Source organism: Narcine bancroftii, chromosome 2 (genome assembly GCF_036971445.1).
Source record: "Narcine bancroftii isolate sNarBan1 chromosome 2, sNarBan1.hap1, whole genome shotgun sequence".
Taxonomy (NCBI): Eukaryota; Metazoa; Chordata; class Chondrichthyes; order Torpediniformes; family Narcinidae; genus Narcine; species Narcine bancroftii.
This window is the reverse complement of record NC_091470.1, coordinates 360,376,326-360,403,829: the sequence shown is the minus strand read 5'-3', so window position 1 is coordinate 360,403,829 and position 27,504 is coordinate 360,376,326. Positions and strand designations below refer to the sequence as shown.

The 27,504-nt window shown below is 38.4% G+C and overlaps 1 protein-coding gene across 9 annotated transcripts in view; it reads left to right on the top strand.

Moving 5' to 3' along the window:
* ldlrad4a (low density lipoprotein receptor class A domain containing 4a) overlaps positions 1–27,504 on the top strand; it is a 339,264-nt gene that overhangs the window by 170,107 nt on the left and 141,653 nt on the right. The window contains exon 1 of one of the 9 annotated variants that reach the window (XM_069922464.1): positions 16,818–16,983. The exons of the other annotated variants lie outside the window; for them this stretch is intronic. The gene's annotated coding sequence lies outside the window, so the exon portion shown is untranslated. Of the gene's footprint in view, positions 1–16,817; positions 16,984–27,504 lie in introns of those variants that run through there. 9 annotated transcript variants of the gene reach the window in all.

Genomic DNA, 27,504 nt, shown 5'->3' with positions numbered 1-27,504 from the left:
TTGTCTTGAGAGTTACTTGTGAGATCTTCGGGAGGTGCAGTTTTCCATCAGTATTTGAGAATGTATGATTTTGATCAGTAATTAACATCTGACAAAATGATAAATAGCCACAGCTTTTGAATATTCTGTTTGTTAACTGGTAATTAAGAGTAAAATGAACATTCCGCACATTTGAAATTTCATTTTTGACTAAGCTATAGACATAGTTGGAAATGGTTGAGATTTGAAATCTTCACAAGATAAAAGAACAGAAGTAGGCCAATTGGCCCATCGAGTCTGCTCCACTATTCTATCATGAGCTGATCCATCCTCCCACTCAGCGCCACTCCCTGGTCTTCTTCCCATAACTCTTGATGCCATAACGAATCAAATACCTGTTAATCTCTGCGTTAATACACCCAATGGCCTTGCTTCTTCAGTCCCCTGTGGCAACAAGTTCCACAGACTAATGCTCCTCTGGCTAAAGAAATTATTCCACGTTTCTGTTTTAAATTGACACCTCTTGTCCTTGACTTTCTCATCCTTCTGTACTCCAACAAGTACGGTCCAAGAGCTAACAAATGTTCTCATAGGATAACCCTTTCATTCCTTGTATCATTTTAGTATGTCTTCTCTGAACCCTCTCCAATGCCAGCAAATCTTTTCTCAAATAAGGCGCCCAAAACTGTATGCAGTAATCCAAGTGAGGTTTCACCAGTGCCCTTTAGGCAAGAGGGAATAAAATGTGCAATTTCTTTATACTTTTTTGGCACAAGGTATTCAAAGAACTCAGCGAGTGGTGGCAGAATGGAATGATCTTCCGAATGAGATAGTTGCAGCACGGTCCCTTCTGTCATTTCAGAGAAGGTTGGATGTGTACATGGAGGTGAGGGGGGGGGGGGGGGGGTTGGAGGGTTATTGGCAGAGAGCGGGAGGTTTGAGCTAGTGGAATTGTTCTATTGAACCAGTGCGGACTCGAAAGGCTCACATGGCCTGTTTCCGCTCCGTGAATGGTTATATGATTATATGGTTATATGAAAAGTTTCTGGAAAATAACCATATAACAATTACAACACAGAAACAGGCCATTTTTGCCTTTCTGGTCCTCACCAAAGTAAGTCCTCTCCTCTAGTTTAGTTCCTGCCCATAACCCTCCATTCCCCTCCCATCCATATACCTATCCAATTTTTCATTAAATAACCAAATTGACCCTGCCACCACTATTTCTCCCAGAAGCTCATTCCACACACCCATCAATCTCTGGATAAAGAAGTTCCCTCTCGTTATTTCTAAACTTTTGCGCCTTAACTCTTAACTCATGACCTCTTGTTTTGATCTCTCCTACTCTTAATGAAAAAAGCCTTTCCACATCAACTCTATCTATCCCTCTCATAATCTTAAATACCTCCATCAAATCCCCTCTCAAACTTCTACGCTCCCACAGGATCTGCAAATTGTGTGTAACATTTTATTGATACTTCCTGAGACCATGCTTTTGATAGCAGTCCAAAGCATTGTAATCCACCCCCTCCAAACCTTTTTATTTAGGCATATACCTGATATTTGGCACTCCTGAAGAAAGGCTCTGGCCTAAAATATCAACTACCTTTTACCTTATGGATGCTGTGTGACCTAGCTGAGTTCATTCAGCATTTTTGTGCACTGAACTAGAAAAAGAATCTATAGATTTTCTTGTTTACCTCCATGAATGAAGGAATAACTCCCACTGCAGAATTGAAGGAACTTGTTTTTCCAATGGGTTTAATAAATTACTGATGAAGCAGATGTTGGCTGTCATCCCCTTGGCAATGGTTTTATCCTGTTGCAAATACCAAAAAGGAAGAAGCTATTTTAATTGGTTAGTTATTTATAGCCTGTGGATGTATTGGACTTTTGTATCTAATTGAGATCATCTGAATTATAGGTCAATCTTGATGGGTGCATTCATTGGGGGGGGGCAGCCTTAAATAAATAATCAGATTTTTCTTTACCCCATGGTGACCCGACAAGACAGAGGGGCAGAATTAGGCTATTGAGTCTACTCCCCATTCAATCATGGCTGATTTATTTTCTCTCAACCCCATTCTCCTGCCTTCTCACTGCAACCTTTGATACCCTTACTCAACCATCAACCTTCAAATATACATAGTGACTTGATCTCCACAGAGATCAAGTGGTAACGAATTCCACAAATTTACCACCCACTTTCTAAAGAAATTCAACCTCATCTCTGTTATAAAGGGACATCCTTTTAGTCTGAGGCTGTGCCCCCTGGTCCTGGATCCTAAAATGGGCATTATAGTTGGCATAGCGGTTACACAATGCTATTACAGTGCCAGAGTCCTGTATTTGAATCCAGTGCTCTCTGTAAGGAGTTTGTGCGTTCTCCCCATGTCTGCTTGGGTTTCCGTAAAATCACAGAAATGCTGGAGGAACTCAGCAGGTTTTGCTGTGACCTGAGGCTGAAACATTGTTAATATATCTTTACTTTCTATGGACTGAGTTCCTCCAGCATTTCTGTGTTTTTACTACAATCACAGCATCTGTAGACTTGTGTGTTTCACCAGGTGCTCCAGTTTCTTCCCAAACTTCAAAACATATGGGTGTATTGGGAATCATGGGCTCATGGGCTGGAAAGGTTTATACCATGCTGTTCATCTAAATTCTCCCACATCCACTCTATCCAGCCTATTCAGTATTTAATAGGTTTTTATGAGATTCCCCTCATCCTTCTAAACTCCAGTGAGTACAGACCCAGAAATATATAACAACGAATTTCGTGACTTGTTTATGACAATGTATTCTAATTCTGATTCACTCCTCAGTGAGGAAGCACTGAGTCTGCAGAAGGACAGACAGATTAGGAGATTTAGCAAAGAAATAGTAGATGGGATATGGTGTAAAGGGTATAATCACACACTTTAGTCAAAGGAATAAAGCTGTAGACTATTTTCACAATGGGCAACAAGTTCAGAAATCAGAAGTGCAGAGGGACTTGGGATTCCTTGTGCAAGATTCCCATATGTTAACTTGCTTGCAGAATTGTAAGGAAGGCAAATGCACACATTTCAAAAAGGATAGCATATAAAAGCAGGGATGTAATGTTGAGGCTTTAGACCACACTTGGAATATCGTGAGCAGTTTTGAGCTCTTACCAAAGGAAAAATGTGTAAGCATTGGAGAGGTCAGAAGGAGGTTCACGTGAATGATCCCTGAAAATGAAAGGTTATCTCTTTTATATTATTTGGCAAGCTTACCATTATATTTCATCTTTTCTCTCACTGGTTTGTTTTTGCCATCTGTTGGTTTTTAAATGCCTACCTTCATCGATTTATTTTGTCATCTCCTCAAAAAACAATCAGGCTTATGAGGCATGACTAGCCCCTCACTAAGCCATATTGACTATCCCTGAGAAGACTATGCTTTTCCAAGTGTTCATAAACCCTATCTCTAAGAATTCTCTCCAATAGCTTGCCCAATTTTGGCATAAGACTCACTGGTCTATAATTCCCAGGATTTCCTCATTATCTTTCATAAACAAGGGACTACATTTGCCATTCTCCAGTCCTCCACTACCTCTCCTGTTGACAGAGAGAATGTAAAGATCATTGCCAACACTCAGCAATCTTCTTTCACTTAATGTAGTTATCTGGGGTATACCAAGTTCAAGTTGTTACAGAGTTCTGTGATGTGTATTGGCCTATGTGTTGTGTGGTTTTATGTTAAAAAGTGACAGTTTGTCTTAGAGAACCAAGGTGAAGATGGACTGCTGAGAGAGTGGGAGACAGACTGAGCATGTGCAGAAAATGATCTAAAAATTTCTGTGGACGATAAACCACCACTATGGGTGCTGTGGAGTGGAAGGAGGCCCAGTTTAGAATGTTGGGATTTCAAAAAGGATGAACATTCCAAAGGCAGCCAGAAGGATCTGGACCAAGTCAGTGGTTCCTCTCTCTGCAAGCAACACAAGACAACTTTGAATTTTGTCCTCTCTCACTCTCTCTCTCAAAGATCTTTTGGCTTCAGTTTACCAAACAAACTGAATTTTGTTTATGATCTTTGCTTCAGTTGAGATTGAAGTTTTGTGAGTCTTGTGTGTTTTGTGTCTAAGTTTTTCTGTGGGCGGGTTGGAAGTGTACCTTAGACTTTGATTATGTATGTTATATTTAGGCTGGGGAATTTATTAGTTTTACACTGTTGTAGAGATTTGTATAGTAACCAGTGGGCATTGTTATAAAAGGGGGGATATTGAATTAAAGTTTGAAGGTGAATTTTTTGTTAATAAAGTAATTATTCATCTTTACCCCTGTGTGATATGCCTTCTTTGTGGTTGCTGGTTTGATCTTGTAACAAAGTCAAAGTCCAAATTTATTGTTAGAGTACCTGCATGACAACACAAACAACCCTGAGATTCTTTTTACCTCGGGCCAGACAGAATTTATATTTATCGGTAGTGTAATACATATATGAAAAGATGCATATACAAAAGAGAGAAAAGTAAACAAACTGGTTGTACAAATACATAAGAAAAATAAATATTCAGTAATAACTAATATAAGAGTCCTTAGATAAGTCTCTGCTTGAGTCAGTTGTTTAGGATTCTGATGGTGGAGAGATAGCAACTATTCCTGAATCTGGTGGTATGAGTCTTGTGGCATCTACACTTCTTTCCTGATGGCAGTCGTGAAAACAGAGCATGTCCTGGGCGGTTAGGATTCATGATGATTGCTACTGCTCTCTGACGGCAGCATTTCATGTAGATTTTCTCAATGATGGGGAGAGTTTTGCCTGTGATATACTGGGCTATGTCTGCAACCAATTATTGGTAGCACCATACCAGACTGTAATGCAACCAGTCAACACACTTTGTAGAAGTTTGCAAAAGTTTCTAATCACACACCAAACCTCCACAAACCCCTGACAAAGTAGAGGCTCTGATGTGCTTTCTCAGGATGATATTAGTATGTTGGGCCTAGAAAATGTCCCTCTGAGATAGTGACCTCACAGAAATTTAAATTTGCTCACCCACTCCATCTCTGATCCCGCAATGATTACTGGATTGTCGTCCTCTGGTTTCCCTTCCTAAAATCTGCAATCAGCTTCTTGGTTTTGGTTACTGAGTACGAGGTTGTTGTCAGTTCACCATTCAGCCAAGTTTTCAATCTCCCTCCTTTATACTGACTCATAGCCCCTTTTTATACAATTTGGTATCATCAAGGTGTAACGATTTATATCATATTTTATATTGTATATAGGTATGTTTTTGAAGGAGATAGATTGTGGGAGTAGTGTAGGTCACAAATAAACATAAATCTTAGAGCCTTTGCAAAGACAATAAAACAAGGAGACTGCTTTGCTGAAGGTTTTCACAAGGAGGTGCAAACAGAAGAACCCGAACTCAAGAAACTTCAAAAGCAGGTGTAAATGAATTATTGTTTTGAAAGCAACAGATGAACTGATTCAGAAATTTGGGTCCGATGCCGCAATCTATGTGGTTGCAGTTTGCTATTCTAAGAAGGTCATGTGGTTTTGCAAACAGAGAGAGAGAGAGAGAGAGAGAGAGAGAGAGAGAGGAAACCAAACAGGCTTTCTCTAAGAGAGAGAGAGAGAAAAAGAGAACTGGTTTCTGCAGTGATGGCAAGCTGGTAGCTTATTGAAACGCCATTTTGAAGATGGATTGTGAGTTCTGAGTTCAGCCTGTTGAAAACACTTGAGGCCCACACAAGAGGAAATGGCTGGCTAGATAGAGTGTTTCACCTGAAATAAGGGAAACAAAAGGAACTCTGTGGTGACCTGCAGAAGAAGAGGTTATCATTTGGGAATCACTGATGGGGCAAGACACTGAAGTGGCTGATCGGAGGGCATCAGTTTGTGTGTGTCCAACGAGCAAGAAATTTCTCTCTGAAACCATCAAGAACCTTCCTGAGCAGTAACCAATTATCTTTAAGCACCAGAGCTTGGTGAAGATTCATAAATGTTAAATTCTATGCACAGTATAAGAATTGCCTGATACTGGTTTTGGAGGAGTGAGAAGTGAGATTGGTCTGTGAATCAAATAATTTTTCTGAATTTAATGCACTACATACACGTGCACTTAGAATTTGAAGGGGATTAAGTTAAGTTAATAGTAATAAGTTAGAGTTTGATTCTGTTTTTATGTTTAAAGAAAATTAAAAATAAAAGTGTTTAAGTAACCATTTGTCTTAGTGAATTTCTATTGCTGCTGGGATTTAGGGTTCTCTGGGCCCATAACAGTGTAAAGAGAGTACGCAATCCTGTGGTGCTCCGGTGCTGATGGAGATTGAGGAGGAGATATTCTTACCAATCCTCACTGATTGTGGTCTGGAGGTGAGGAAATCCAGGATACAATTACACAGTTGGATATTGAGGCCCAGGTCTTGGAGTCTGTTGATCCACTTTGAGGGGATGATGGTGATAACGAGCATCTTTGCTATCTAGGTATTCCATAGTTTTGTATATAGAACCAGTAAGATGCTATCTGCCATAGATCTGTTGCTATGGTTAGAAAAATTGGAATGGATCCATGTCTCTGATAAGACATGACCTGATATAATCAACATCAGCCTCTCAAAACACTTTGACATTTCCGCAGGTTACCACGCTCTTCTTGGGCTTTCATACAATTAAGGCTTGTTTGAAACAGGTGGGTACTGCACCCTGCTGTTGTGAGCTGTTGAAGATATCCATGAAAACATTTGTCAGTTATCTTGTCCAGTCCTGGGGACTTATCTATCTAAATATTTTTAAGAAGATCCAGCATTTCCTCTTTCTCAACCATTACATGCTCCAGCACATTAGCCTATTTTACATTGACCTCACGTTTACCAATGACTGTCTCCCTAATGAACTCTGAAGCAAGGTATTCATTTAGGATTTCCTCTTCCCCCAGGCATATGTTCCCCCCTTTACCCCTCAGCGACCCTTTCCTCACTCTAGTTATCCTTCTGTTGTTCTTACTTGCGTGGAGAACTCCTGTGGGTTTTACTGAATCCTATGTGCCAAGGCCTTCTTGGGCTCCCTTCTACTTCCCCGGTCCTTTCTTAAGTTCCTTCCCAGCTACCATATAATTCTCAGGAACTATTCCTGACTTTTGCTTCTTAAATTTTCCGTATATTTCCTTCTGTCTGTAACACAAAACAGCTTGTCGCTCCATCTCTGCACACATGACAATAAATAATTCAATTCAATTTTGTGCACCTCTATCATGTCAACCCTTTTCCTCCTTCATTCCAAGGAGGAAAAAAAACATCCTTTCTAATTTCTCCCCGTAACATCCAGGTGAATCTCCTCCAAGTGCAGTCTATCCAGTGTTTTATAAAATTGCAACATAACATCCCAACTTGTAAATTATATGTGCTTACCTCTGAAAGCAGGTATTCCATATGCCTTCACTACCATATCTATTTGTTTTGCTATTTTCAGGGAACTATGGACTTGATTCCCAAGTCTGTTCATCAACTACCATTTATTGACTAGGAACTACCCTGAATGATTTCCAAAAAAACATTACTTCACTCATCTGCCAATGCTACACCTAACTCTCCTTCTGATCAACATACTGTTTGTTGTAGACTTGGACATCCTTCCTTCCTTCCTATCCACGACACCACCAAACACAGACTTACTAAATCATGCCTCCTGCATTCTCATCTAACTTGTAAATATATACTGTATCACAAGCAATGAAGTTCCCAGCATCCATCCCAGCTATATCATTGGTCTTGGTCTTTCAATCAGAAATCATCCTGTCCTTTAGCATTTTTCTCCATGTAATTCTGTTACAGGCACTTTTTAAAGATAAGACTCTAGTGGGCAAAGGAGTTAAGGGTTATGGGGAAAAGGCTGGAAAGGGGTACTGATGGTAGTGATCAGCCATGATCTATAAAATGGCGGTGCTGGCTCGACAGGCTGAAGGGCCTACTCCAGCTCCTATTGTTTTAATTTTTTGCAGACTCATAAAATAATTCCAACAATCAATACAATCTTTTTCAACATTCATGGATTGTACAGAGTCTGTATTTTATTTCATCCTCCCCGCCTTGCCCCCAAACATATAACCATGCCGATTATACATTGTACAAATACAAATAAATACAAGTGGGGTTCAGAGCCCCCATTTAATCCTAAAAAAGGAACCACCTAATTATCTAAATAACCCAAGTAAGGAATAAAAGGAAAACTAAAGAAAACACAAAACTAAAATAAAACAAACTAAAAATGGGCTAAAAAGAAAACACGCATGTTTCCTGTGCCATGTTCATTTCCTTAACCCCATGCCTTTCGCTACTGGGACAAATTTTTATCATTTCACAGGGAGGGGGTGCTGGTCAATCTACATGCCCATATATCCAGATATGGTTGCCACACTTTAAAGAATGTGTCATGTTTCCCCCCTTAGACTGCAAGTGATTTTCTCCAAATGAATTCAATTCTGCATTTCCATGTTCAATCATGCAGTATTTAATTGGGAGTTGGACTTCCATGTAATCGTTAAATATTTCCTGGCTACCGCCAAGGTGACCTTCACAAACTGAATTTGACATTTGGATAGTCTAAAACTCCATTTCTAATATCTCCCAAAAGGCATAACTCTGGATTTTGTGGAAAATCCACTTTTGTAATTCTTTTCAGAATGTCCCCCAGTTCTTCCCAGAAGGGTCTCACTTTTGTACATAGCCAGGTGGAGTGGACAAATGTTCCAATGTCCACAACACACTTAATGCACATTTCTGAAATTTCAGGCTTTGATTTATATCATTTTTGTGGTATGAGGTACAGCTGGTGCAACCTGTATCTGGCATTAATGACCCCAGTCACACTGTCCAGGCACAGGTCTTGCCACCACTCTTCATTGATTGTTGTGCTCAAGTCTGACTCCCTTCTCTCCCTTGACCTGTAAATGCCTGGCTTCGGGCCCTCACCTTGGAATATGTAATACATTTGAGAAATAAATTTACACAACAAATTAGAATCTCCATATTACTGAACCTAGGCAAGGTCAAAGATGGTCCTAGTTTTTTCTTTTAAAAAAAATCTTGTTTGCAGATAGCAGAAGAATATTCTATTTGACAGACCATATTTGTTTCTCAACTGCTTGAATGACATGACTGTTTGTAGCAGTCCTTGATACACCTGGTCCTCTTCTGGCACAAGGTATCCAGGATCTTATTACTCAGGTCAAAGGTGTTTGAGGTGATATCCCCATCTATCATCCAATACATTGATTTATTGTTTGCCATATCTGAAGAATATGCTTTGGTATGGGGTTATCTGAAATTAATTTAGTGTCCCATTTGTATATAAATTCTCCTGCCATCTTTTTACCTATTGCATCTAGTCCAATTTGTGCCCAGGAGGGGATGGCCCCCTCAAAGAGTGAGGCAATAAACCTTGTCTGGGCTGCCCAATAATATATATTTTTTAATCTGGTTATTTTAACCTACCCAAATTGTGATTCCATGTCAACTTTTTCATGGAGATTCTAGTCACCTTACCATTCTAGAGGAGCCTTCTGACACATTCCGCCAAGTATCTTAAGGAAACCCCAAAGGAATGAAATGGGTAATGATTGAAAAAGATACTGGAGTCTTGGCATCACCTTCATTCTGACACAGTTAACTCTGCCCACTAGTGTTATGGGCAGAGTCCTCCATCTATCAAGGTTCTCCTCAATCTTCCGGAGCAAAGGGAGATAATTAAGTTTGTATAAGTTACCTAAACCTTTATCTATTTTTACCCCCAAATACTTAATGGTCATTTCAATGGACTTCCCTATAGATATTGTCTATAATCTCCATTTGTCAAAGGCATAATTTCACTTTTATCCAGATTTACCTTATACCCGAGAACTTCCCGTAATCTTCCAATGTGGTCTCCAGGGTCTGTCAAATAAACTAACACATCATCAGCAAAAAGGTTGATTTTGTGTTCCACCTAGTCCACCATGAACCCCTTTATGTCTGGGTCCCACCAAATGGCTTCCTCCAGCGGCTTAATTGGCAGTATAATCAGCACTGGAGACAATGAACAGCCCTGCTAACTGGACCTACTCAATGGAAACACTGGAGACATCTGTCCATTTGTAATAACTTTTGCTTGGGGTTTATGATATAGTGTCTTCACCCAATTAATAAAAGTTTGACCCAATCCAAATTTCTCCAGTACCTTAAACAAATAAATCCCACTCCAGTCTGTTGAAGGCCTTCTCTGCATCCAGAGATACACCCCTGACTGTGCCAGATGCACAATATCAAACTAATTATATTGCTTACTGACTGCCTCCTTTCTACAAATCTGACTTGATATACATTTGCTAATTTCATCAAATATTTTGCTAACCTGTTAGCCAATGAGTTGCAAAGATTTTATAATCTGTATTTAATCACAAGATGGGATGATACAAGGCAGGACTCAATTGATCGCTACCTTTTTTGGGTATCACCAAGAGATTGCTGTTGAGAAATATTCTGGGTGGCTATGCGTCTCTGCTACCTGATCCACCACCTTCATAAGAAGGGGCATTAGCAGATCCTTAAACTCTTTATAACATTTGGTGGGAAAACCATCCTCTCCTGATGATTTGCCAGCTTGTAAAGAGCTCAGTGTCTCTGCAATTTCCTCTTAAGAGAAAGAGGTATTCAGCCCCTCTCACTCTTCCTGATCCAGATTTGGTAACTCCAATAGAAGCAAGAAATCATCTATTTTGGCAGGATGACCTCTTGATTCCGATTTATACAATTCCTTGCAAAACTTTCCAAATGTATCATTTATTTCTTTTGGTTTATGTCTGAATCACATTAATTGTTCTTGAGGCTTCTTACACACTCACCTGCCAGGACAAGACTTTGTGGGCCTTCTCCCTTAGCTCATAATACTGCTTTCTAGGTCTTAAACTCAACTTTTCTGTTTTATATGTTTATAACGCATTGTTTTATTTGAGCCTTTTGTTCACCAGATTCCTGTATTCTACTTCTATACCTGCTCTTTGGTAATCATTTTCCAATTGAACTATCTCCTGTTCTAGAGCACTAACCTCCTTCATGTGTCCGTTTTTAATGCTTTTGGTATATCCGATGATCCGGCCTTTAATATGTCTCATATTAGGAAATTATCTTCAGTAGATGGGCAATTCATCTCACAGAACAATTCTATCAGGGCCCTGACAAAGCTTCAAAATTCCGGTTTTCCCAATAGCAGCATATTCAGATACCATCTATACATCGAGGCGTGCTTATCTGGCATTATCATGGAAAAAAATCAAGGGAGAGTGGTCCGACAGTAGCCACACCATATACTCAGTTTCCACTATCTTACTCTTCAATTGGGCTGAGGCCAAAAAGAAATCAATTCTAGTGTAGGAGTCATGTTGTCTCGAGTAAAAGGAGTAATCCCTTTCTCTCGGATTCAACCTTCTCCAGTTATCTATATGATTCAATTCTTTCATAAAGGTCAGGATAGCCCTAGCCTCCCTAGCCCTTGTTACTTTCTTTGCTGACTTGTCCATGACCGGATCCAGACAAAAATTGAAATCCCCTCCAATCAAGACATTCTCACACCCTTTACTTTCAAGAATATCATCATCAAAATTCATGGCATATATATATTCATAAGTTTCCAGGATTCCAAATATATTTATCAATGTATCATTATGAATCTCCCTGCTGAGTCCGCGACCACATCCTTGACCACCACTGGAACATTCCTCCTTATCAAAATGGCCATTCCCCTGGAATTGAAGAAGGACATCGCCACCTGACCCACCCATCCACTTTTTTCATTTTAAATGTTTTCTTCTGTAATGTGGGTTTCCTGCAAAAGTGCTATATCCACCTGCATCTTTTTTAGATGATCCAAGACTCTCTTTCTCTTAATTGGGTTGTTTATCTCATTTACATTAAAGCTCATGAATTTAATTGACTTGTCCATTATGCTCAGACCACTCCATTATGCCTATCCCCCTCCTTCCTGTCTCTCGATACTTGACCTCCGTCCTGATTCTCTTCCATTGATCCTTGGCCCAGATGATCATGCTCCAAAGAAAATCTAAGTTAACAGAACTAAAACCCATATCCCAAAACCAAACAAAACAAACCTCCCAGGAAAAAACCCCTTCCCACCCCATCACATAACATACTCTTCCCCATTCTAAGCCCTTTGCATTATGGGAATTCCAGTTAATATTGCAAAAGTTAAACTCTCCCATTATTATACTCTATTACTCTTATACCTTTCTTTTATTTGCCTATGTATGTGCTCCTCTATTTCTTGGTCTATTGCTGGAGAAGCAGGGGGTTTTGCAAGTGAGAGAAAAAAGGACATGTGGCTGGCAGTTGGAATCTCAGAAGGAGAGAGAGTCACACAGCTGAAACAAGCATGAGAAGCTTGTTGGAACTGAAACTCCAGAGTGGCAGATGGCTGGAAGTGCTATCTGTCTGATGCTTCTCTTGAAGGGAAACAGAAAGGAACTCTGTGGTAGCTTGAAAGAAAGAGGTTATCATCTGGAGAACCCTGATGGGTCATGTTTTATCAGCAAGACATTGAGGTAACTAATTGTGGTACCTCAGTTGTGGAAATCCTGGAACAACAATTCTCTCTCTGCAAACCCTACAAGAACCTTCCTGAGTGGTAAACATTTACCTTTCGAGCACCAAAGCCTGGTGAACTTTATACATGTTAAATTCTGTGCATAGTAGAAGAATTGTCTGCATCCAGAGAACTTGGAAGAATGAGAAGTGATATTGAACTGTGAACCAAAGAACTTTTCTTAAATTTGCACACACATCACATACATGTGTGCTTAGAATTAGAAGGGGGTTAAGTTGGGTTGTTAAATTAATAGTGAAAAGTTAAAGTTTGATTCTGTTTTCATGTTTAAAGATAATTAAAAACAACTTTTGTTTAAGTAACTACTTGTCGTGGTGAGTGGATTTTGGGGTCCTTTGGACTCGTAACAGTAGCGCCAGCCCCCCCCCCCCCCATTATTTCTTGAATTCTGAAGATATCTTTTATTCAATCTTGGTTTATTTTGCCATATATATGACATAATGATTGAGTCTGATGAGTTTAAAAAAAGGACAGAAATAAATATTGGTAGTGATTGGAATAAATATAAAATTTTGGTAAAATATTTAATTTAACTAAATTAATACGACCAATCATAATCAAAGAAAGTGGTGACCATCTGGTAAGAATTAGTTTGATCAACTAAGACTGTAAAATTTTCTTTGAAAAGATTTTTAAAGTTCTTGGTTATTGTAATACCTAAATATTTAAATTGTTCAATCACTATTTTGAATGGTTAGTTAGAATAGAAAACCAATGGGCCCTTAAATGCTAGTGCTCTTGTGTAGGTTAAGTTTATAACCTGCGAACCTGGCAAAGCAGGAAAGTAATAAAATGCTAGGTATAGATATCTTGGGGATATAAGTAAAAAGTAGAAGGTCATCTGCATATACGGATAGCCTATGTTCAATAGGTCCTCTAAACAAACCTGTAAAATCTTGATTTTCTCGCAAAGCAATAGCTGGTGGTTCCAGCACTAAGTCGGAAAGCAATGGGCTAAAGGGACAACCCTGTCTTGTGCTTTATTGTAATTTTAAAAATTTGGATTGTTGGGAATTAGTGCGAATTGAGGCCATTGGAGATGCATATAAAAGTTTTATCCATTGGATAAAACCTGGACAAAAATTAAATGTTACTAAGGTGGCGAATAAGTACCAATATCCCTATTCCACTCTGTCAAACATTTTTTCAGTGTCTAAAAATAAAATACATTCATAATTATGAGTGGAGGTTGAATATATAATATTCAATAATCTATGAATATTATGGTAGGAATGTGTTTTTAATAAAATCTGTCTGGTCCAAATTAATTATTACTGGTAAAATATTCTCTAAACAATATGCTAAAAGTTTTGATGATATCCTAAAATGTCTACATTAAGTAAAGAGATCGGTCTGTCGGACACACATTCTTCTGGATCTTTGCCTTTTTTAAAATTCACAGAAATAGCTGCCTCGCTAAAAGAAGGAGGTAGTTTCCCTTCTCAAAAAGAGTCATTCAATACGAAGCTTAGGTGTGGGACAAGTTGTTTGGAAAATGTGTTGTAAAAATCCACTGGATATCTGTCTGGACCCGAGGCTTTACCTGGCTGTAACAAAGTGATTCTCAACCTTTTTTGCCCTAGGCCCAACTTTAATTTTTCAAAAAAAATGTATGCCCCACCATTAACAGAAAAAAGTTATATATTGAAAAGAAGTTTTAATTCAATCATTTACTGAAAGTGTATTTCAATGCAATTAAGGTCAGGAATGCAATGGAACACATATTTCTTATTCAACTACTACTTCAATATGTCAACGATCTCAAACAATTGTCGTCATTCAGTGGGAACCTTGCCCCTGATGCTGGCATCACTGCTTTTTGATACTAAGAGTATTTAGAAATTCCAAACAAAGAAGCTTGATCTGAAATGACTATAGTTTGATATTCACATACTTTAACCAAATTAATTAACTGATTATCAATTAAAAAATAATCTATCCTGGTATATAGATAGTTGAAAATAAAAGAGTAATCCCTACTAGTAGGGTTCAAAAATATCCATAGATTTGATACCCCCATATTAGATAAGAAAGACAATATATTCCTAAAGCCGATATACTTTCCTATTAGAAAGATTGTGTTCGAACAATTAAAATCTCCACGTAAAATTAATGAGTATTGGGATGAGTCCGGTAAAAGATCAAAAAGTTTTTCAAAAAACACTGGTTCATCCATGTTTGGAGCATAAATATTTACTAAAACAACCAATTTATTCTGTAATGTCTTAGTAAGTATGATATAGCACCCCATTTTATCAATAATACTATTATGTAGTATAAATTGCACATTGGTTTTATTAAAATGGTGACACCCCTGATTTTATCTTCGGTAGATGAGTGATAATATTGGCCCCCTCCATTTAAACATTGGTTTGTCCTTATCTGCCTTTTTGATATGTGTTTCCTGGAAAAGCGTGATGTCTGCCTTTAACTGTATGATATGTGCAAATCCTCTCCTTTGGTTTATGGGTCCATTAAGCCATTTCACATTCCATGAAATAATGTTAATAGGTGCCATCTTTCAAAAAATGTTTTAAAGTGAAATAGAAATAGATGAATTTACTGGGACATGTTTCCCCTTCACCCCCAAGGCCACCGTTTTGAATCTACACCACATAACAAAACAGAAAAATAAAATTATTAATTGCAACCTTTTACTATGCAGACCCAAACAATCCCCTTCCATATAACCATATAACCATATAACCACTTACAGCACAGAACAGGCCTGTTCGGCCCTACTAGTCCATGCCATAGTCCCACTGACCAGCACCCGGTCCATACCCCTCTAGTCCCCTCCTATCCATGTAATGATCCAGTCTTTCCTTAAATGTAACCAATGATCCCGCCTCGACCACGTCTGCCGGAAGCTCATTCCACATCCCCACCACCCTCTGCGTAAAGAAATTTCCCCTCATGTTCCCCTTATAATTTTCCCCCTTCAATCTTAAACCATGTCCTCTAGTTTGAATCTCCCCCACTCTTAATTGAAAAAGCCTATCCACATTTACTCTGTCTGTTCCTTTTAAAATCTTAAACACCTCTATCAAGTCCCCTCTCAATCTTCTACGCTCCAGAGAAAAAAACCCTCCAACCCTCCAATACTTGAAAGTCACTGAATAAAAAGTGAGCAGCTCAAAAAATCAGATACAGCCCCATTTGGCTCCTCTGTAGACTTTTTTTGCTCCTATTTAATCAAGTAGTATGTTATATTTCTTCACAATAATAAAAATAACAATGTTAGACAAAACACTGATGATACATAACCATAGGTAATGTCTGAGTAACTTTTCAGTCCTCCATTGCACATGCTCTGTCTACTATAATCAATTAGACTGTGAAACATCCCGTTTAACTTTTGAATTAGATGTTAAAGTTGGTATACATATTGGAAAGATGAAAAAATGAATTCAGCCTATCAGACAGACTATCACTAATCGTCAATTTCATTTCTTTCAATCTTCATTCCTTTAGATGTAAACCGATATACCATCTAACAGTCATCAGTACAAGAGAGTGTTGGATGCATGCGCAGAAAGAAATTTAACAGCTACTAAAATCCAAACAAGTTCTAATGGACCAGCCCCAGAGACATCATCTGAAACTGTTAAACTATAGGCAATTAAATATTTAAATCAGAAGCATTTTTACTCTTTTTCTCAAGGCAGGAAAACAAAGTAAAAAATAACAAAAGCTTATTTTCAATTCACAGTTTTTGAAGTGCGCGCGCAGATGGCGCTGATTCGTTTTACAGAAAACAGTGATGCAGTCTATTTTCCAGGAATACGTCACTCCCCTACCCCGAAATACCTGGGACATCTATAAACATAAGAAGAGAACAAAAATTCAGAAATTTAACAGTTACTAAGATCAAAATGAGTACTAACATTCAAGCCCCAGAGATGTATCACCTGGAGCCGTTAAACTATAGGCGATTAAATATTTAAATTAGAAACATAGAAATGTTCATATTAGCCCTTTTTACTATTATACTAGCAAGTGCAGAAAAGAGAAAAATTTCTTCCACATTCTGCAGTTTCAAATAACAGCAGTTCACTCATCTTGGAGTAGCAGTCGATGTTCCTGGGGTCTCTCTTTTGATAAAGTCCCTGAAGTGCCAGTTGATGAAGTAGACAAAGACGATGTGATCAAACAATAATCATGGCCTTTATTAGCAGAGACTTATGGTACAATAATGAAAGACAATGGGTGCATACACAGCTAAACCCAAGGGGAGTGTCCTTAATGCACCAAAATGTTAGTACAGCAAGGCTTGCCAGAGGAGAGACAGGCAGCTTAGCAGAGATTCACCACAGTCTCAAGGTTCTTAGAGCAAATTTAAAAATATCTTCCGAGTGCCATGGCTAATCCTCAATCTCGGTGAGTATAATAGGCAGCCTTAAAACTTTTTTTAATATAAATCAACCATAACTTCATAGTGGACTCAGCAAAGCAAAACAACTTCCGGGCAGTAGTCTTCGAGCGTTCGAATGCATGCTCCTTGGTATGTTAAATCCTTCTTCAAACTAGCCAGCTTCAAAATCAATTCTGTTTTTTTTTTGGAAATGATGGAAATGTTTAATAATGGATCTAGGGAATTCTGAAGAGTCTTTAAAGGATAGAGAGCAGTGTGCTCTTTCCAGCACTGAATACTTTCCAACGGCTTCTTCACTGAAATGTTCTGTAAGTAAATCTGTGAAGAAATTTATTGGTGGTTTGTCCTTCTCAATACCCTCCTTCAGACTTAAAATATGAATGTTATTTTAGCGGCTCTGACCTTCCAGATTCATTACACGCATTTATAATTTATTGTTTTCAGCAACCAAGGACTTGTTATCTTTTTTCAAACTTTTCCATCCAGTTATTTATCGCAGCCCAAACTTCTTCCAAAGTTGTCAGACACAATTCTAGTTGTGGTATTGTTACGAGCCCAGAGTACCCATAAACCCCGCAGCAATTGATATTCACCAAGACAAATAGCTATTTAAACAAAAGTTGCTTTTAATTATCTTTAAACATGAAAACAGAATTACGCTTTAACTTAACTTAACTAACCTAACTTAACTCCCTTCTAATTCTAAGTGCATGTGTATGTAATGTGTGTGTTAGTTCAGAAAAGTTATTTGGTCCACAGCCCAGTCTCACTTCTCATTCCTCCAAGTTCACTGGTTGCAGGAAATTCTTATACTCTGCACAGAATTTAACATTTATCAAGTTCACCAGGCTTTGATGCTTGAAAGATAAATGGTTACCACTCAGGAAGATTCTTGTTGGTTTTCAGAGAGAGATTTGTTGTTGCAGGACATCCACAACTGATGTACTTCCGTCAGTCACTTCAGTGTCTTGCTGACGAAACTTTCCCCTTCAGGGTTCTCCAGATGATAACCTCTTTCTTTCAGGTCACTACAGAGTTCCTTTTTGTTTCCCTTATTCCAAGTAAAACATTAGACAGCCAGTCCTCTCCTCTTGCATGAACCACAAGGGCTTTGACTGCTGTCTCAGCTGCTGTACTGGCTGTAACACTGTACAAGTGATCTGTGTGTGTGCATCTCTCTCTCTCTCTGAGATAAAGCCTATTTGACTCTCTCTGCTTGTATAACCACATGACTCTCTTAGAATCACAAGTTCTCTTCCAGACAATCTGCAGCTCCAACAAAATCTTTCATCTGTTGTCTTTTGTAAACATCAATCCATTAGTGAAGTCTCTTGAGCACACTCTAAAGCTCTTGCAAAAGCTGTGGAGCCGACATGCCCAGCACTAGCAAAGTTCCACCACCTCAAATAAAATCTGATTTGCATGCATCCCACTCCAACAAACCTCTCCCAATCCATCTTTCAAAAACACATCCATGCATTCTGTCACAGTATTGACTTCAAAACCAGATCCAACATTTGTCCAATTTCTTTTGCCCACATTTTTAGGGCATTATAAATATCCTCTGGATATTTAGAAATCATTTTGGAGGACATATCAAGTGTGAGAGGAGTATCCTGTTTGGGCTTATTTCTTCCTCCGTTTGTTCTGCATCATCTCTTTCTTCCAAGGGTTTAAGAGGAGATATTTTAGGTATTTTAAGAATTTTAACTCCTTTCTTTGGCATCAGAAGGTTTCTGGTAAATGTCACTATCTCAGAGATAAGGTTCAAAATGTTTAGTTGATTAAGAGCGAGTATAAAGTTGGAAAATTAATAAAAAATACTTGTAGCTCATAACTATACCTCTTCACAGCATCTGGTTGCCAGAAGAAATCCAGGATACTCTCAATAATGTTCCTGTAAAATGTCAAGTTGGAGATTGGTAGCTTTGCTCTCCTCAGCCATCTTAGGAAATATAGCCATCTTAGGAAATATGTGCTGTTGCACATTCCTGACTAATGAGGATGTGTTGTGGGTCCAGAGTAGGCCATCCTTTATATGTACACCAATGAACTTTGTTGGCTCCACACTTTCCACAACGGAATGGAGAATGGTCAACCTTCATCCTCCTGAAGTTCACAATCATCTCTTCTGTCTAGTTCACATTTTTTTTGAATATTTTATTTTTGTTTGTTTTTCATAAATATACAGATCAAAACTTTATTTTTTCTTACAGAACACAACCCCTTCGCTCCCTCCCTCTTCCCAGTATGTCTTGTCCACGTTGATCAAAATCTGCACTTTGTTCTCAACCGCAGCACTTTGATCTCTCATCTCCTCAAAAATGAAGCCTCCTGCTCTGATTTTTCAGGTGTTGCCAATCCTGCTGCTGCCACTGGGCCATACCTTACTTAATCAGCCAATCTTGCAAATCAAATTGAGAAATCTGGCAAGTTTCCACTTGGCTTGAAGATTCATTCTTTGAGGTTGGGTTCATTATTGGACTAGATCCAACGATGACAACCTAATCAACCAGTGCTTTATTTGATGCTGCATCATTGTGGGGCTATTGCTGTAACTCTAGAGGGGCTTGTGGTTTTAGCACTGCTGTGGGTGCGAAATCACTTTTTTTATGGTGGGCGTGACAATCACATTACATGTTGCATGGTAGTAAGTAGGAGTTGAAAATCCAGTTTTTTTCAGACTCTCAATGTGACTGATGTCTTATTTCTGTTACTAACTTGGTAAATCTTTTTGTATTCTTTCCAATGTCTACATATCCTTCCGAGAACATGTTGATGTTGATAACTACTCAGTGTCTGCAAAGTTTAACTTAACTTCCTTTTTTATTTTAATTTCATTTGACAAATCTGGGAGGAGATTTGAGGGTATCTAATATGATATAGTTATTGCAACAGTGTTACAATGCCAGCGACCAGGGTTCGAATCCAGTATTGTCCGTAAGAAGCTTGTACGTTCTCCTCATGTCTACGTGGATTTTCCCCGGGTGCATCGGTTTCCTTCCTGTATGAGGTGTTGTAGATTAATTTGGTGAAATCTGGGGGCATGGGTTTAAATGGCAGGAATTTTTTTCTGAGGAAACTTGAGGGTATCTGTAATGATACTGCTATTACTTTTAAAAGACTAGACTGATACTTTGAGCTCGTACATAACATTTGTGCACGGCAGGGTCTTAGTTGATGCAAAACTGAATCAATTGGCCAGGATTCTATTGTACACTGGAGGTGTACTAAAATTTATGAAATATGAGATAATTGAAGTAGATTGAGCTTGTACATTTATGAAGGATAGAAAATTTTGGCTAATTAAGGTCAGCAATTTCCTTTTTATTTACTTGAGGTGGTAAACGTTGAATCCTGAAATATTACTGGAAGAATCAGAAGATACAACACACCTACATCAACCAGAAGTTCTCATATTTACCTTTCTTTCTTTTTTTTAAAAATTTTTTTATTTTTCACACCATAAATCACATTAGCCATGCTACACACTTTTTCCTTTTCACACATATACAGTGACATTTTCTCCCCCCCCCTCCCTCCTCCCAACCCACCCCCCCACCCCCCCCCTCCCATCCATTTAAGGTATACAATCTAGGTTACATTAAACCAGTCAGACAATGCTGTCATTCAACAAAAATACACCAGAAATTCTACTGAGTCCATTCTTTTCTTTCCTTCTCCTTCCATCAACTTAGGTAATGATTGTCCCCAGTAGGTTTTTGCTATTGTATTTAATGTAAGGCTCCCATATTTGTTCAAATATTTCGATATTATTTCTTAAACTATATGTAATTTTTTCTAATGGAATACATTTATTCATTTCTATATACCATTGTTGTATTTTCAGATTATCATATTTACCTTTCTTGATGAAAAATGCTCTTTCTGGAGATAGCTAATGTATTATACTCATTAAAAGGAAGTTTAGCAATACATGTGTTTATGAACCACCGGCTTGGGTGCAAATGGGATTGCACGCAATGGGGGAGGGAATGGCGAAAGATTTCATATACACACGGGATGCCAAATTAAAAGGGAAAAAAATGGATAACCCCATACTGAAACATCTGATTAAGATCTGGTACGAGATCAATAAGTGTATTGGAGAGAAAGTGGAAATATTGCCTGAGGCACCACTTACTCACAACGAATTTATGAACATGGGTAACAAAATTCCTGGAGATTTAGTATCAGCAGAAGATCTGATTTATTGAGGATTGCTAGAAAGGGAGGTAGCTTGTGTCCTTTGAGCAGCTAAAAGATTTGTCTTATGGGACCTTTTATTGATTCCTCCAGTTAAGATCATTTCTAAGGGATAGGTGGGGCATGCAGTGACCCCACCTACACTTAGTGAGGTTGAAGGGATACTTTGACTGGGAAACACACACAAATTTATTTCAAGAAAGTACTCTGTACTCCAAGGTGAAAGCCCCAAGCAGGTGCTACACAGATCAAGAGAGAGATGAGAGTCAGACCTAGGCAGAGGTGTTGTAGATGTTCCTGCCGGGTTCTGCTCGCCACCAGGATATCAGATAAGTGGACGAAGGTGCCGTCCAGGGTTTGGCCCACCACGTCCATCAGTCGCTGGAAGGTCTGTGCCACGTTCTTGAGCCCGAATGGCATCCTCAGGAACTCGAACCGCCCGAATGGAGTGATGATGGTCGTCTTGGGGTTGTCGTCAGGGTGTACCACGATTTGGTGGTAACCTCACACCAAGTCCACTTTGGAGAAGATCGTTGCTCTGTGCAGGTTTGCCACAAAGTCCTGGATATGCGGCACGGGGTAACAACCTGAATTTAAATAAAGGGAATTATGATGGTATGAGACGGGAGTTGAGTAAGATTGATTGGGTGGTGTTTATGGGGGAGTTGACTGTGGATAGACAATGGAAAGCATTCACAGATCTAATGGAGAAATTGCAAAAATCGTTTATACTGGTTTGGCAGAAAAATAAACCAAAAAAGGTGACTCAACCGTGGATAACAAGGGAAATGAGAGACAGCATTAGGTCCAAAGAGAGAGCATATCAATTGGCCAAAAAAAGTACCGCAACCGAAGACTGGGAGCAGTTCAAGATCCACCAAAGGAGGACAAAGGGATTAATCAAGAGAGCAAAAATAAATTACGAAAGTAAGCTTGCAGCAAATATAAAATTCGACTGCAAAAGCTTTTATAAATATGTCAAGAGGAAAAGATTGGTGAAATCCAGAGTAGGTCCCTTGCGGTCGGAATCAGGGGAATATATAATGGGGAATAAGGAAATGGCAGACCAATTAAATTCTTACTTTAGTTCTGTTTTTACAAGAGAGGATACAAATAACCTCCCAAGAATGTTGGGAAACATAGAGACTAATGCAAGGGAGGAACTGAAAGAAATCAGTATCTCTAAGGACATGGACTTGGAGAAATTGATGGGATTGAAGGCAGATAAATCCCAAGGGCCTGATAATCTACATCCTAGGGTACTTAAGGAAGTGGCCATTCAGATAGCAGATGCTTTAAGAATTATTTTCCAGAACTCGATAGACTCAGGATCAGTACCCATGGACTGGAGGGTAGCTAATGTTACCCCACTATTTAAAAAGGGGGGTAGAGAAAAAGCGGGGAATTATAGGCCGGTGAGCCTTACATCAGTAGTGGGCAAAATGATGGAATCCATTATTAAGGATGTAATAGCGGAGCATATGACTAGCAGAGAAGGGATCGGACAGAGTCAACATGGATTTACAAAAGGTAAATCGTGCTTGACAAATCTATTGGAATTCTTTGAGATGGTGACAGGTAAAATAGATGGGGGAGAGCCAGTGGATGTGGTGTACCTGGACTTCCAAAAGGCCTTCGATAAGGTCCCGCATAAACGACTGGCTTCCAAAATCAAGGCTCATGGGATTGGGGGCAAAGTATTTTTTTTTAAAATTTTTTATTTTTCACACCATAAACCACATTGACCAAGATACATACATTTTCCTTTTCAAATATATACAGTGTCATTTTCTCCACCCCTCCCTCCTCCCATCCCACCCTCCCTACCTCCCCCCCCATTCATTTAAAGTACAGAATCTAAGATACATTAAACCAGTCAAACAATGTTATCATTCAATAAAAATAAACAAGAAATTCCACTGAGTCAATTCTTTTCATTTCCTTCTCCTTTCGTTATTTTAGATAGATGTCCCCGGTAGGTTTTCTCTATTGTGTTTCATGTATGGCTCCCATATTTGTTCAAATATTTCAATATTATTTCTTAAATTATATGTTATTTTTTCTAATGGAATACATTTATTCATTTCTATATACCATTGTTGTATTCTCAAGTTATCTTCTAATTTCCAAGTTGACATAATACATTTTTTTGCTACGGCTAGAGCTATCATAACATATCTTGTTAGTGCACCATCCAAATCAAGTCCAAATTCTTTATTTTTTATGTTACTTAGGAGGAAGATCTCTGGGTTTTTTGGTATATTGTTTTCTGTAATTTTATTTAATATCTGGTTTAGATCTTCCCAAAATTTTTCCACTTTCTCACATGTCCAGATTGCATGAATTGTTGTTCCCATTTCTTTTTTACAACGAAAACATCTGTCAGATACTGTTGGGTCCCATTTATTTAACTTTTGAGGTGTAATGTATAGCCTGTGTATCCAGTTATATTGTATCATACGTAACCTCGTGATTATTGTATTTCTCATAGTTCCAGAGCATAACTTCTCCCATGTTTCCTTCTTTATCTTTATGTTTAAATCTTGTTCCCATTTTTGTTTAGTTTTACCATTTGTTTCCTCATTCTCTTTTTCTTGTAGTTTAATATACATATTTGTTATAAATTTTTTGATTATCATTGTATCTGTAATCACATATTCAAAATTACTTCCCTCTGGTAACCTCAGACTGCTTCCCAATTTGTCCTTCAAGTAGGATCTCAGTTGTTAGTATGCCAACACTGTATCGTGAGTTATATTATATTTATCCTTCATTTGTTCAAAGGATAGTAATTTATTTCCTGAAAAACAATTTTCTATTCTTTTGATCCCTTTTTTCTCCCATTCTCTAAAGCACACATGTCAAACTCTGGCCCGCGGGCCAAATTTGGCCCGTGATTTAATTATATTTGGCCCACAAGGTCATATTAAATATATATTAGAGTTGGCCCGCTGGCTGCCGTGCCAGTATAGCGCATGCACACTGAAGGTGAAAATGAAGACGCTGGAGGTGTGGAGGGATCTCAGAGTCCCGAATCCCGGGGATCGGAGCGCCGCACTCAGCCCGCCCGGCTCCCGGACACACGGTTGGAGTTGGGGAACATCCTCGCTGGGTCTGCGCTTCAGCGGCGACGCCGGACCGAACGTCTCGTTGGCGATGCCTTCCCCCTCCCTCCGTGCGCGGCGGACCCTGCCTCCCGCTCCTTTTGTTGGAGACAAGCCCGGCGCCGTGAGATCGCAGTTTAATCCCTCTCCAACCATGGTAGGGGGGTGGGAGCAACGCGCTCTTCTCAGCCAATTCCTCCACCGCCCTGGACACCGGCGTTTCAACGGGGAGTTCGGGTGCCTTCGTCAGGTGACCGACCTGTTGGTCCAAGACAAGGGGAGAGCGTACAAACTCCACACAGACAGCACCTGAACTCGGGTGAACGTGGAGCTATGACCCCACATTCCACATCAGGACTGTGTGTAAGATTGGGAGCAGTGAGACGGAAGCTTATTTTGTTCCTGTGATTTAAGCCTTTCTTGGTGTGGGGGGGGGTTCTTCTCTGACCACTTGCCTAACAATTAACCTAATCAGATGTGGAGTTACCACAATACAACAGTTCTCAACCTTTTTCTTTCCACTCGCGCCCCTGTGCCATTGGTGCTCTGTGATTAGTAAGGGATTGCTTAAGGTGGTCTGTGGGTGGAAAGAAAAAGTTTGAAGACCACTGCTTTAATCATCCCTCATTGACTCGTCATGTGCACGGTTTCAGAGCTCCAAAGGAAATGGGCCAATGACAATGACAATGACAATGAAAGAGTTTATCCAAAACTATTATTAAACATTTATTTTAATAAGAAAAAGTTTAACATTACATATGTTGAAAGAAGAGAAAACATGCAGATGTTGTTGAAAATTTTCAATAAATATTTAGTTCGGCCCTCGACTTAGTCCAAGGTTTTAATTTTGGCCCTCCGTGAATTTGAGTTTGTCACCCCTGCTCTAAAGGTAACGTTATCTATTGTAAAAGGGAGTAACTTATTTTGCGTCAATATTAGTTTTGGTAATTGGTAATTTGTTTTATTCCTTTCTACATGAATCTTCTTCCAAATATTGAGCAGATGATGTAATACTGGAGAACTCCTACGTTGTACCAATTTTTCATCCCATTTATATAATATATGTTCAGGTATCTTCTCCCCTATTTTATCTAGTTCTAATCTAGTCCAATCTGGCTTTTCCCTTGTTTGATAAAAATCTGATAGGTATCTTAATTTTGCGGCTCTATAATAATTTTTAAAGTTTGGCAGTTGTAAGCCTCCTTGTTTATACCATTCTGTTAATTTATCTAGTGCTATCCTCGGTTTCCCCCCTTTCCATAAAAATTTCCTTATTATTTTCTTTAACTCCTTGAAGAATTTCTCTATCAAGTGTATTGGCAATGCCTGAAATAGGTATTGTATCCTTGGGAAAATGTTCATTTTAATACAGTTTATCCTTCCTATTAGTGTTAGTGGTAAATCTTTCCAATGCTCTAAATCGTCCTGTAATTTTTTCATTAGTGGATAATAATTGAGTTTATATAGATGGCCGAGGTTTTTATTTATTTGTATACCTAGGTATCTTATTGCTTGCATTTGCCATCGGAATGGTGATTCCTTCTTAAATTTTGAGAAATCCACATTATTCATTGGCATTGCTTCACTTTTATTTGCATTAATCTTGTAACCCGACACTTCTCCATATTCCTTCAATTTCTTATGTAATTCTTTTATTGATAATTCTGGTTCTGTTAAATATACTATAACATCATCTGCAAATAAACTGATTTTATATTCCTTGTCTTTTATTTTTATCCCTTTTATTTTATTTTCTGTTCTTATCAATTCTGCTAGTGGTTCTATAGCTAACGCGAACAATAAGGGTGATAGTGGGCATCCTTGCCTTGTTGATCTGCTTAAATTAAATTGCTTTGATATATATCCATTTACTGTCACTTTTGCCAATGGCCCCTTATATAATGCTTTAATCCAATTAATATACTTCTCTGGTAAACTGAATTTTTGCAATACTTTGAATAAATAATTCCATTCTACTCTGTCAAAGGCCTTCTCTGCGTCTAAAGCAACTGCTACTGTTGGCGCTTTACTCCCTTCTACTGCATGAATTAAGTTAATAAATTTACAAATATTGTCTGTTGTGCGTCTTTTTTTAATAAATCCAGTTTGGTCTAGATTTACCATTTTAGGTACATAATCTGCTAATCTGTTTGCTAATAGTTTAGCTATTATCTTATAATCTGTGTTAAGTAATGATATTGGTCTATATGACGCTAGTGCGAGTGGATCTTTCCCTCTCTTTGGTATTACTGTAATTATTGCTGTTTTGCATGAATCTGGTAAGCTTTGTGTTTTGTCAATCTGGTTGATTACTTCCAGGAGGGGAGGAATTAATAAATCTTTAAATGTTTTATAGAATTCTATTGGGAATCCATCCTCTCCTGGTGTTTTATTATTTGGTAGTTTTTTTTTATTATCTCTTGTATTTCTACTATTTCAAATGGTTCTGTTAATTTATTTTGTTCCTCTATTTGTAATTTTGGTAGTTCAATTTTAGTTAAAAATTCATCTATTTTGTCTTCTTTCCTTTCGTTTTCAGTTTGGTATAATTGTTCATAGAATTCTCTGAAGTTTTCATTAATCTCCGTTGGATTATATGTGATTTGTTTGTCTTTTTTCCTTGATGCCAATACCATTCTCTTTGCTTGTTCTGTCTTAAGCTGCCATGCTAGAATTTTGTGCGTTTTTTCCCCTAGTTCATAATATTTCTGTTTTGTCTTGATTATATTCTTCTCCACCTTATATGTTTGTAGTGTTTCATATTTTATTTTTTTATCTGCCAATTCTCTTCTTTTAGTTGTGTCTTCCTTCATTGCTAATTCTTTTTCTATATTTGATTGTAATCCTTCTTCATCTTGGTTACATAACTTATTATTTGCCCTCTGATGAACGCTTTCATTGCGTCCCATAGTATAAACTTAACACTGATTCCGTATTTATTTCAAAGTACATTTTAATTTGTCTTTCAATTAATTCTCTAAAATCCTGCCTTTTAAGTAGCATGGAGTTTAATCTCCATCTATACATTCTTGGAGGGATGTCCTCTAACTCTATTGTCAATATCCAGGGTGAATGGTCCGATAATATTCTAGCTTTATATTCTGTTTTTCTTACTCTATCTTGCATACGAGCTGATAACAGGAATAGGTCTATTCTTGAGTATGTTTTATGTCTACCCGAATAATATGAATATTCCTTTTCCTTTGGGTGTTGTTT